The 12372-nt window shown below is 49.1% G+C and overlaps 1 protein-coding gene across 1 annotated transcript in view; it reads right to left on the reverse strand.

Annotated features, from left to right (window-relative positions):
• Positions 1 to 12372, reverse strand: part of ITGA9 (integrin subunit alpha 9) — a 353562-nt gene that overhangs the window by 337441 nt on the left and 3749 nt on the right. The window lies entirely within an intron of this gene.

A 12372-nucleotide genomic window follows, 5' to 3' on the forward strand; every position in this document is an offset into this window, starting at 1 on the left:
CACTTCACACCACCCAGAAGGCTAAAACCAAAAAGACTGAAAACGCCAAGTGCTGACAAGGATATGGAGCACCTGGGACCCTCACACACTGCTGTGGGGCACGACCGCTTTGGAAAAGTGATTCAACAACTCCTAAGAAAGCTAAAACAGTGCCTACCTTCTGACCCAGCAATCTCATATCTAGGAACATACCCAACAGAAATGCACATATGTCTACAGGAGACATGCACAAAATGTTCACAGCTGGGTGTAAAACAGCCCCAAACTAGAAGAAACCCAAAGATCCACCAATGCTAGAATGCATAAATAAACTGTGGTGTAGAAATAGAATTCTACACAGCAATGAAAATCAATGAACAGTCAACTGCAACCTCATGGATGAAACTCACAAACACTGAGCAAAAGACATTGGGGACAGTAGTGTACTCACTGCCCGATTCCACTTATCTGATGTTCAAAAGTAGGCGAAATTTAACGGTTCTGTTAAAGGTTGGCGACCTCGGGAGATGGAAGAGGGTTGTAACCAGGAAGAAGGGCTCCTGGAGGGTGGTGCTTAAAATGTTCTCTTTTTCAAACTGAGTGGTGTTTATACAAATTTGTGAAAATTTATTCAATTGTAGATATGTCAATGGGCGCTTTTCTGGATGGGTTACACTTCAACTTGTTAAAAAGTTTAGTGACTAAATAAAAAAGAAATTTAGAAATGCCTTTTGTCCCACGTCCCCCTCTTGCCCCTCCCTGCCACACACAACGTGTACATTTGGGGGTGACAGGAAAGAAGTAGCAGCAATGTGGAATTAGAAACTGCGTCCTCTAGCCCAAAGCAAACCGGAGATAGAAGGGTTTGGCTACAACAGGGCAAGAACGTGGTTGTGCATCTTGCATCTTGAACTGAAAAGCTGCCCTGGGAATGAGCCGTCCCCAGCAGGGCCCTTGCTCACTGGAGGAAAAGAGCAAGACACGCCAAGATGGCAGAGACACACATTTGGGTACAGAGCATGAGGGAATGGCACACATTCCCCTCCAGATGTTACAAAAACAATTCTGACCTACAGTTTTGTGCATTGTTTCTGGAAAGCAGGCAACCGAAGAGCTGTAGCAAAGAATACTAACTACCCCCAGCCAGGAATGATTGGTGCTGAGCTACAAGGACCTGTACAACGAAACTTTAAACAAAACCCATGCTGATGTTCAAAGAGTAGACAGTGCCAAGCCACTGCTCAACTGGAAAGTGAGCTGCCCCGTATCTCAAGCAGCCTGGAAGGGAGATGCAATTCCCTCCCAAGGGTACCGGGCATGTTATGAAATAGATCATTTCCCACTGGCCTTGGAATGGAAAGCATTCTCCGTCATGCATCTCTGGAAAAGGTGTCTAAAAGCACAGGTTAGAAGGACCTTAAACAGCCTCCCTGGGGCTGTAGAAAGCTGACAAAGGCTCCCCCCACTCTGTCCTAAAAGCCACCTTCATCTTGGGATCTCGAACGTTCACCCCAACCCTGGCCTCAGAATGACGCTGCTCCCCTCCGACGTTCTGGCGTAGCAAAGGGGTGGAGATCTCCAGATCAGAAAACGGAGGGCTGAGACCCTCAGACGGGCCTTCAGCAAAGGCTGGCAGATCCCACAGGGACAGCACCCTAATCTGGCTCAGAGACATGGTGTCAGGTCCACAAGGAGGCACGTGGGTCCCTGAGCCCAATCCTTCAACCCCCAGGCTAGGAAGGGTCTCCTTAGTGGAAGCTTTCTTTCCAGGTCAGTCTCAGAGAGTCTGGAGCTGATCCTATGAGGAATCAAATCATACCACACTGAGGGGTGACAGGAGCCAGGCCCCCAACAGTGAGGGCACCCCCAAGCTGCCTGCTGCCGCTCAGTAACAGCCCAGGATCTGCAACCTGCCAGTGCTCCCCGGGCAGCTGCCAGCCTCTGCCTCACCACGATGGGCCACAGCTGCTGGACCCCCAAGCAGAAGGGGGGCTGGAACCCATCACCTTTGGAAATCCTAGCAAGCACTTTCCCCACAGACCACACTGATTCCATCAACCACACGAGGGCAGCTTGGCCGGCCTGCGACTGCTCTCACTCAAATACAGGACGACACACCAAATGAAACTCAAGTGAGAAGAAAGCCACATGAAGGGGTCAATTTCTCCCCCACCCCCCGGTTTCTGGGGCTGAGCTCCAGAGCCACCGGGGCTCGGCCAAGGGTGGCTCTATAATGCTGGCTGTGTTTACACAGGTGAGAGGCATCAGCAGCTTGCCATCTCTACACTGTAACACCCACCGCCTTTCCACATGGCAGGCCAGAGGAGCTGTGGAACATAAAATACCTCCTCCACTAGAAAACCCCCATGGGACAGACCTGGGTCCAGAAATTCCCACCAACTCCGAATTTATATCAGCACAGCGAATAAACGCCAATTGCAATCCATGCTACTAAAAAAAATCACAAGAACTAAACAAGGGGGAGAATTCATCATGTACAAAGGAAGGGAAATGGCTGCAAGAAACAATGGGCTGTTTCTCTATTATGTCCCCCACGGTGGCATTGGAACCCCGGACCTTCCACAGACTGCCACTGCTCCAGACTTCTCAATACAGATACACAGGTATCCAAGCAGGAAGGACCCTGGAGAGCTTAAATCCCAGCACTGCTTTTCCCAGCCGAGAGCTGAGACAGAGAAGCAGAAATTTATTTCAAAACCGAAAGTTGGAGAAGGGACCTGCTGAATTATGTTTTCCTTCCAAGCCCAAGGTACTCAATGATTCTAACAACAAGGGCTGATCAAGCACTGATAACAACCATCTGGTTCAAACTCTTAATCAGCTGCTCAGAGGAGGTTTTTTCCCCCAAATCTAACAAGAAATGAAGCAAGAGATAAGGGGGTGTGTGTGCACTTGTGTGCACGACATTCACAGTGGTGGCTCGCTGGAGGACGAGCCCGTATCTCTGTGTTCACAGAACATTGTGGCTTCCTCCGCAGCCTGGTGCTGCTCTTTACCTAGGCCTCTGGCCAGCAAGACAGCTCTACAGGCCAGCCGATGAGCTTGCCTCTTCTGAAGTTAATTCAGCTGGCTATTCGCCAGGCTGATCCCAAAGAGAGGGCAATGGCCCAGAGTTCAGGGCATGCCACTGAAAGAGGCCATCTGCTTTTTTTCTTGTTGAGTTACAAAGAGACATCCCAGCCACTTCAAATGTCCCCCCCCCCAAATCTTTCCCGGCACTCTTGACAAGACAATAAGATGTTTCTTTCCTCTGTAGGGTTACCATCTAAAGGAGTTCCCCACCAACAGGCTCCCAGTGATAAATCATCAGGCTGTTTCGGACCTTTGCTTGCTACTTCAAGTGTGATCCTCAGACCAGCAGCATGCAAAACACCTGGGAGCCTGATGGGAATGCAGAATCTCAGGCTCCATCCCCAGCCTGCTAAATCAGAACGTGCATTTTGACAAGCTCCCCAGGTGACTTATAATCTAAGGGTTACAGAACCACCTATGCTGATTACAAATAATCACGTTCATCTGGGGCCCATATGAACTGATGACCCCGAAAAGCAAGGCTCTCCTCTATCCCATCCCCAGTTAAAGATGCACACAAACTTCCCAGACATTTCAGCCTCCTCCTTAACTCAGAACTCGGGTTCCTAATTACAAGGACAACCAGCCTGTAATGGGCCCTTGGGGTGTGCAGGTGCTGGGCTAGGCTCCCTCTGGGCACAATTGCATTTCATCTTCACAGCAAGCCTATGGGAGGCACTGATATTATTCCCACTTTACAGATGGAGAAGCAGGTGGCCACACAAGGTCATGGGACTTGCCTGAGCCCACAGAGCACGGTAAGACACCAAGTGCAGCACGCACCCCAGCAGTGGGGTGCAGGGCCCACTCCCCTACTCTGCCCACCCCACGTCAGCCAGAAAGGAGGAAAAGGGAGCCAACAGGTATCGAGAGCCCTCTCTGGTGCCAGCCACTCACACATGTGACCTTGTCTGAAAAAGGCATGTGTTGCTCTGCAGGTGGCCCTGAGCTTAGAACTTAGATTGGAAGCTCTGTCCCCAGAGGACAGACAGGGGTTTGGAACTGAAAGATGGTCCTTCTCCTCCCCATCAGGCTGAATTTCGATCATCTTCTTGCTTTCCTAGAACGTTCACATGGTTGGTGTGGTGTTACCCAGAGGTCAGCCTCTCTCTCTCTCTCTTTGTATTTTATTGAAGTATAGTTGATTGAAAATGTTGTACGGCAGAGTGACTCAGTTATACATATATATTCTTTTTCATTTTCTTTTCCATTATGGTTTGTCACAAGATATTGAATATAGTTCCCTGTGCTATATAATAGGACCTTGTTGTTTAGAAGAGAACATAGGCAAAACATTCTCTGATATAAAACATACCACTGTTTTCTTAGGTCAGTCTCCCAAGGCAATAGAAATAAAAGCAAAAACTAAACAAATGGGACCTAATAAAACTTACAAGCTTTTGCACAGCAAAGGAAACCATAAACAGAACGAAAAGACAACCTATAGATGGGGAGGAAATATTTGCAAATGATGCAGCCAAGGGCTTAATTTCCAAACTATATAAACAGCTCATACAACTCAACAACAAAACAAACAACCCAATCAAAAAATGGGAAAAGACCTAAATAGAGATATCTCCAAAGACATACAGAGGGCCAATAAACACATGAAGAGATGCTCAACATCACTAATTATTAGAGAAATGCCAATCAAAACTATAATGAGGTGCCGCCTCTCTTAATGAGCAGTTCATGCACCTATTTGGAAATGGGGGCCCATCCGTTCATCTGCCAGCCCCAGTTGTGCTCATGGGTTGTCTGATTTCCTGCTCAAGGCAATCCTGTCAGGCAGCTTCTAGTGTGCACTTTACTCAGAAATGGTGGGTCCCATTGCTGGTAAGTGGCTGGGATTTGAACCCAGGGTGCCCATGTCCAAGGGCATGTTCTTTCCAGTCCCCCCAAACTCCCACTTTTATTTATTGATTTATGGCTGCATCAGGTCTTAGTTGCGGTGCGCAGGCTCTTCGTTGCGGCGCACGGGCTTCTCTCTAGTTGAGGCGTGTGGGTTTTCCCTCTCTAGTTGTGGCACGTAGGTTCCAGAGCGCGTGGGCTCTGTCGTTTGCGGCACGCGGGCTCTAGTTGAGGTGTGTGAGCTCAGTAGTTGTGGCTCACATGCTTAGCTGCCCCAAGGCATGTGGGATCTTAGTTCCCTGACCAGGGATCAAACCTGCGTCCCCTGTATTGGAAGGCAGATTCTTTACCACTGGACCACCAGGGAAGTCCTTCCCTCCTATTGTGGCAGTTTAAATGCACTCCATATTTCCAACAGAGCCACTTCCTTGGTTGACCTGTGTGTGGGGAAGCAGGTTACCAAGGCTCCAGTCCAGCCTCCCATCCTACTCTGAACCCATCCCTCACCTCCTGAGAGCAAACCACCCGTCAATTCCCCTGGGAGCAGGTGGCAGAAAAGGGCTGAACCACAGCTATCTCCCTGGAGGAGGCTCGGAACTGACATCGTCCCAAGGGCTCCCTCCCTTCCCACAAATACCACAGCAGTGATTCTGCAGGGCGAAATTACAGCCAGATCGAGGACAGCAACTGGGGATTCAAAACCTTAAACCCATTAGGTTTGCTTTCAGGCATTTGATCCCCAAACCAAAACTTCCCTGGGGACCCACGTTTTAGTTACAGGAGTGGAATTCAATCACTGCGTGTCCACCACACCTCAGGGAAACCCCAGGTATCACTCCACATCCCTTTCTGGGCAAAACACAGCCAAGACTTGAGCAGTGGGAAAGCCAGTGCCAGGAAAGCCACCTTACCATGCCAAAACCTTCACTCCCCAGAGAAGGAAATAGGTAAAATTCCATGACCAACCGGGAAAGAACAGAGCCACGGGGAGGGTCCCAGCTCGGAGAGAAATTATCCCCCCTGGCCACCCTGGATGGGAGTAAAGGGTCCTCAGAGGCTGCTGCCCTGTCCAGGGGCTCAGGTCCTGGTAGATGTACCTGGAGAAGGAAACATGGCAAAGAGCCGAGGTTTTCCTTCCCCACCTGAGAGCATCAAGTAAACATTAAAATTCAGGAGGCAGAGCAAGCTGCAGAGCTCTGGAGACCTGAGTCTTGAAATCTCCCTGCTGGTTTCTCATGAAAGTTTTCTTCTCCAAGAAAAATAGGTCAATACTTTCACATTTACGTTTTTTGCGGAGGGGGGGGTGGTGGGTAAAATTCTCACCAGCACCTTGGAAGTGTGGACCTACCTCCCAGACTTACCTGGAGCCTGGGATGAGGGCCAGAGCTCCCCAGAAAAGAAGTGACCTCCCGCTTGCTCGCTGAGAAAAGGAAGAGGCATGCAAAATGCTAGGATTTACCTCACACCTGTCAGAAAGGCCATCATCAAAAAGACCACAGATAACAAATACTGGAGGCTGTAGAAAAAAGGGAAACCTCCTACACTGTTGGTGGGAATATACTGAATAAACTGGTGCAGCCACTATGGGGAACAGTAGGGAGGTTCCTTAAAAAACTAAAAATAGAACTACCATATGACAGAGCAATTCCATTCCTAGGGGGGGGGGGAAACCACTAATTCAAAAAGATACATGCATCCCAATGTTCACAGCAGTATTATTTACAATTGCCAAGATATGGAAGCAAACTAAGTGTCCATCAACAGATGAATGGATAAAGAAGATGTGGTATATATACAATGTAACATTACTCGGCCATAAAAAAGAATGTAAATGGCAAAATTTCAATGGATGGACCTGGATGGTGTTATTCTTAGTGAAATAAGTCAGACAGAGAAAGATAAATACAGTATGTTCTCACTGATATGTGGAATCTAAAAATGCAACAAACTAGTGAATATAACAAAAAAGAAGCAGACTCACAGATATAGAGAACAAACTAGTGGTTAACAGGGGGGAGAGGGAAGAGAGGACAGGGCAGGACAGAGGAAGGGAATTAAGAGATACACACTATTACGTATAAAATAAATAAGCTACAAGCATGTATTGTACAGCACAGGTGATATAGTCAATATTTTATAATAAATTTAAAAGGAATATAATCTATAAAAATTTTGAACTATTATGTTGTACACCTGAAACTTACATAATATTGTAAATCAATTATACTTCAATTTAAAAAAAGATTTTAAAAACTCTAGGGTTTACAATCCCACAGGTCTCCAATTAAAGCAGCCATCTCAGATCCTTTTGGAAGTAGACATACACATGAATACACAAAAATGCAGATTTATGTAGACCATGACCAAAATTTTAGAGACCACACATAATAGTGTCTTATGCAAGACTCTGTCATTCATTTCTGTATTGAGTGCTGACACTCAAATTTTGATAAATAAATGGATCAACAAATGTACTGAAAGCAAACTTTTAGCATCTAAAGGCAGGATGAAGACCATTAGCTTCAAATGTCAGATCAAAGTAGCAATAGAAATAGCTATTCATATTTATCCAGGATTTACTATGTTCTGCATGTGATGTTCCAGACTTTGCAGACATCATCTCATTTAATCTCCCCCACAACGTGATGAGGGACAAATTCTCATTATTCCTCTTTTATAGAGGAGGGAATGAGGCTCAGACGGCTGAAGTAACTTGCCAAGAACACACCGCTCCTAAATGGGGGCGAAGTCAGACACCCCCCCTGTTATGGAACAGACCACGGATTTGGTTGTTGCTGGGGAACCAGGGGCCACAATGAAGGCAGAGCCACGTAGAACCCCACTTCCCTGCGTCTGGAACATCCACTCCAGGACCCAGCCTGATGGAGAAGAGGTGCCAGGACCCTGTGCAGTGCTGCCCTTGGGGTGTCCCACACACACGGCCGACTTTGCTCTGGTGTCTGTGCACGTTGCAGCATTTTAACACTAAACAGTCCAGAATGGGTGGGAGAGGTCACCTGGGCTTCAACATACCAAGGGATGAGCTGAGATGGAGGAAATTCGTTCCATGCTTTTTTTATGCTCAGATTTGCTCTCATATTGTTGGCCGCCTGTACAGAAATTCTGACCCTGTGTGGGTTTCTTTAACAAACCCAGGGGTAAATCCTAAACACGGGCCGCCATGGCTTTCTTTCCCATCTACTCTCCAAACAGAGCTTCTTAAATAAGCCGTGGGAGCCCGGAGGACTCAATGGAGCAGGTGGAGGGATGGTAACAAAAGCAGCCCAGGGAGGTTAGGATGCACACACGGAATAGTCCAGAACGCTCCATCTTTCCTAGGACACTTGTCTTATAGAGACTTAGCATGACAGCAGGACCTACAAACGTCCCTGGCGGAATCACTGGCCCCTGTTTACTGAGGGATCAAGCATCTCTGGAAAGCAGAACCCCAGGATCTCTGCACAGGTATCCAGTGGGCCCTGAATAAGCATCTGCAAAGGGTGTCACAGGGAAGCAACCACGACCATGATTCCATAACTTTTCCAAGAAAGTAAGACAGAATCTCATGACACAGATGCTTGGGTGCCTTGAAGCTCCAAACTCAGACTCTTGACTTCTTGAGAGGCAAAGGTGCAGGCCCCAGCTCGACCACTGTGTCACCATGTGATTTGGGCAAACACCGTCTCTGTGCCTCAGTTTTCCCCTTCATGAATGGGGCTACAATGATAACCAACTGAAGCAATTGCAGAGAACATTAAGTGAGTTAATATGGGTTAAGCGCCCTGTAAGTGTATTTCTGCTGCTGCCGCTGCCGCTGCAAATTTAAACTCACAAGTCCTTTTTGTTCTCCCAAAAAAGCAGACACTGGGGACCAAATGAGCCTGTGGTTTCAAAGACTGGATTTTTCCCAATCTTGGATTCACTTTCACTTCCTAAGTGATGCTCAAACACTTTGCTTTGGTTGGTCGCCAAATCCACATGGCTTGAGGCTTTGCAGTTCACAAGGTACCAGGGTTGAGGTCTGGCAGCTCCCTCCAGCCAAGCGCTCATCAGCGACTCAGTGGCTCAGGGCAAGGTGGGAGCTCTCTTCCTCCTCCGTCCCTCACCTGAGACTTCCCAAAGGCCAGGAAGAGGCACCCTGGGAGTCTGCCTCGGGGCCAATTCTAACAGCCCAGAATCCCAGCGCCCCCCATGCTGATACAGCGGGATAAGCAGAGGCACAGATGATCCCAGCCACACTGCAGGCCGAAGAACACACCTCACATCTCCGAACACAGCCTTTCACACACGATGGGCTCCGTGGCCGACGTGGAGGTAGGTGTGCACCACCTGAAGCCTTTTGGCTGCAAGAGGACAGTCAGCCGACAGCCTCCAGCTGCAGCCCACTCCAGGCAATCAAGCTGATGCCACGCATCTCCCAGGCAGCCCCAGGGACTGATTATAATCTTGGGGTGGGTGTGCCCGTGTTGAGATGGCCCAGACTTGAATCAGATCCCAATCACAGTCCAAGGCTCTCCCTGCCCAATCCTGTCTCCTCCCCAACCCCCAGTTCTTTCACCGGCCTTACCGCCCACCCCCATAATTCTCTTGCACAGGCCCCCAATGTGCATGCATCACCAAGGCTGGGATGGACCTTGGACAAGGTGTGTAACTCTGTAAGCCTTTGTTCTCTACCTGGCAAACTGAAAACCACTCACTAGGTTGTCCCAAAGATCCCACTGGGGGACTTTTACGCTTGTGAAAGCACTGGACCTCTTGTAGATGCCCAGCAAATCCTATCTGATGGGATCGTTCATTTTGTTTTGTTTTGTTTTTAATATTTATTTACTTATTTGGCTGTACCAGGTCTTGGCTGCAGCATGCGGGATCTTAGTTCCAGACTCTTAGTTGCGGCATGCGGGATCTAGTTCCCTGACCAGGGATCGAACCCAAGGCTCCCTGCATTGGGAGCACAGAGTCTTAATTACTGGACTACCAGGGAAGTCCCCGTTTTGATTTCTTAAAGTTATATGCTACTTCCTTGAAAACAAATGATTTCTGAGAACACCATGGCTGCTTTTAACAAATGTGAATATGGCATTTTCCCCAGACAAATCACAATGGGAGTTATCAGAAGGAGACCATTTCCTGACCAGCAGCAGGTCGCTGGGGACTCAGAGCTGGCCAGGGCCTGGCCCTTCACACTCTCACACTCTGGGCTGTTAGAAACTGGCTGTGAAGAGTCTGTCTTCTTGCCCTGGAAGGCTCTTTCCTGAGTGACACAGCTGCCTCTCCCCTGGCCAGCATTCAGCACTAGCTCAGGAAACAGCACCCTCGCCAGCCTCCTGAGATCTTCAGGCAAACGTCCTGGAAACCCCAAGGGATGCTTTCCGGGTCCCCTTAGAACTCGAGCCTCATACATGTGTCATCCCTTCTTGAGTGCTTTGAGAAAGCAAGCTCTGCAGGGCAAGAACCAGGAACGAGGTTTGAAAAAGCTACTTCCAGAAAATCCATATGGGGAAGTGGAGCTACAGCCCCACCTGAGAGCCTGACACGGGACAGAACGCGACAAAGAGGTCACCACAGAGGTTATGAGAAGGCCCGGCTACCACCATCATTTCTGGGTGTCTCCTCGCAAAGCCGGGTGGGGCTGGGGGTGAGGAGCGGGGCCCATGATCCCAGGGTCCCCCTTCGGAAGGTTTTACTTTCACGGGACTCTCCTCTGCCCATCGCAAGTCCCCGGGGCTGCCCCAGGACCAGCCTCTCCCCCATGGGAGCCCACATCTTATCTCTGCCTGACACACAAGACGAGAAGCCCACAACCTTCTCACCCATCAGGCTGTGAGTGCATTTTTCATTCTTGAATACCCAGCCCTTAGTACAGAGCAGGCACTCCAATGTTTGATGGATGAAAAGAGGCTGCCCAGTCTTACTTTTTAGTTAAGCTCCCTCATTTCAGTTTTCATACTCAAATACAAGGGTCGACTTTTCTTACACTGCCTTTTGATCTTTGTCTAGCCCTTTATTTTTTTTTTGCCGGAAGGCGGCGGGGGTGCCTGCACCACATGGCTTGTGGGATCTTGGTCCCCTGACCAGGGATCGAACTCAGGCCCATGGCAGTGAAAGCGCCTAGGCCTAACCACTGGACGACCAGGGAAGTCCCTGTCTAGCTAGCCCTTTAAGACACAAGTCATTGCTCCAAACCAGTACCAGAACTTTCTGCGATGGTGAAAATGTTCTGTGTGCTATCCAGTACAGTAGCCACGAGGCACGCGTGGCCATTGAGCACTTGAAATGTGGCTAGTATGACTGTACAACTGAATTCTTCATTTTATTTGGTTGTAATTAATTTTAACTTAGACAGCAATATATCTGGCTCGAGGCAACTGCACTGGCAGTGCCAGACCATCTAGCTTGTTCTTTTAATTCTCAACCTTCATGCAAACTGAGGATGCTGTGGTCCCCTCGGCTCTGAATCACCTCCTGTTCCTCACTGAGTGATGCTCTAACAACCTTAACAAAGCAAAACGCCGGCGCCTCTTCCATTTCCGAGCACTTGCTCTGGGCCCGAGCACAGCCGTCTTGATGCATCCCGGGAGATGAGGGAGGAAGCACGTCTCCAGAAAGGAAGCCAATGCACCCAACCGCCTAGGACTCCGGGGCGTCTGGGGCCAAGAGGAAGGAGGGAAGGGGAGGGTGTGAAAGAAACCCGCTCTGGGGCTCTACGCCAGCCAGCAGGGCTGCATTTATTTATCTCACAGGGTGTTACAGTTGTCTGCCCTGCAGCTGAGAGACCAGTCCGTGTCTAAAGGAAGGGGACAGAAATCTGCTTGGGACAGAAATCTGCTTTGTCCGTGTTCCCTGGCACCTCCTGCTATTGTTCAAAGGGAGCAAGAAGACCCAGGTGGTGGGAGGTCTAGGGGAGGATGCTAGCTCAGGGCAGGGAGATGCCCTCAGGGGTGTCACTGGAAAAAAAGAAACCGAGTCACTTGCATGTTTGCATCCAAACTGATACAAATGACATCTATCACACTGTCTGCCATATTCTGGTCCACCTGGCCATGGGGACAATGCTCACTGCCCAGAGCATGACAGACAGCAGAGGCCACTCAAGCCAAACCCTTGGAGAGAGGCTGGGTCCAGGACTCTGTTCCCAACGCAACATGACTGCATATGCAGGACGCAGTCCCCAGGGCTCGGAAAGCGAGGCCACCCCATCCCTTACACAGAGAGATAGATCAGTGACAATTATTGCTTAAAAAAGAACTGCTAGGAATGCTCAGTTATGGGATTAGAGAAGAAGCACTAGTCCTACTGACGGAGCATATGCAGGAGCTTTGTGATGTGCACCTGGGGTCCCCTTAACCTGGGGACCCTTCAGTTCTGGCCCCTGCAGACTGTCGTGCCTGGGCTCTCTCCCTGCCCCTCCCCCTGCACACTCTCCTCCCTCCCTTACCCTACACACAACAA

The sequence above is a fragment of the Hyperoodon ampullatus genome, assembly GCF_949752795.1.
Source record: "Hyperoodon ampullatus genome assembly, chromosome: 10".
NCBI lineage: Eukaryota > Metazoa > Chordata > Mammalia > Artiodactyla > Ziphiidae > Hyperoodon > Hyperoodon ampullatus.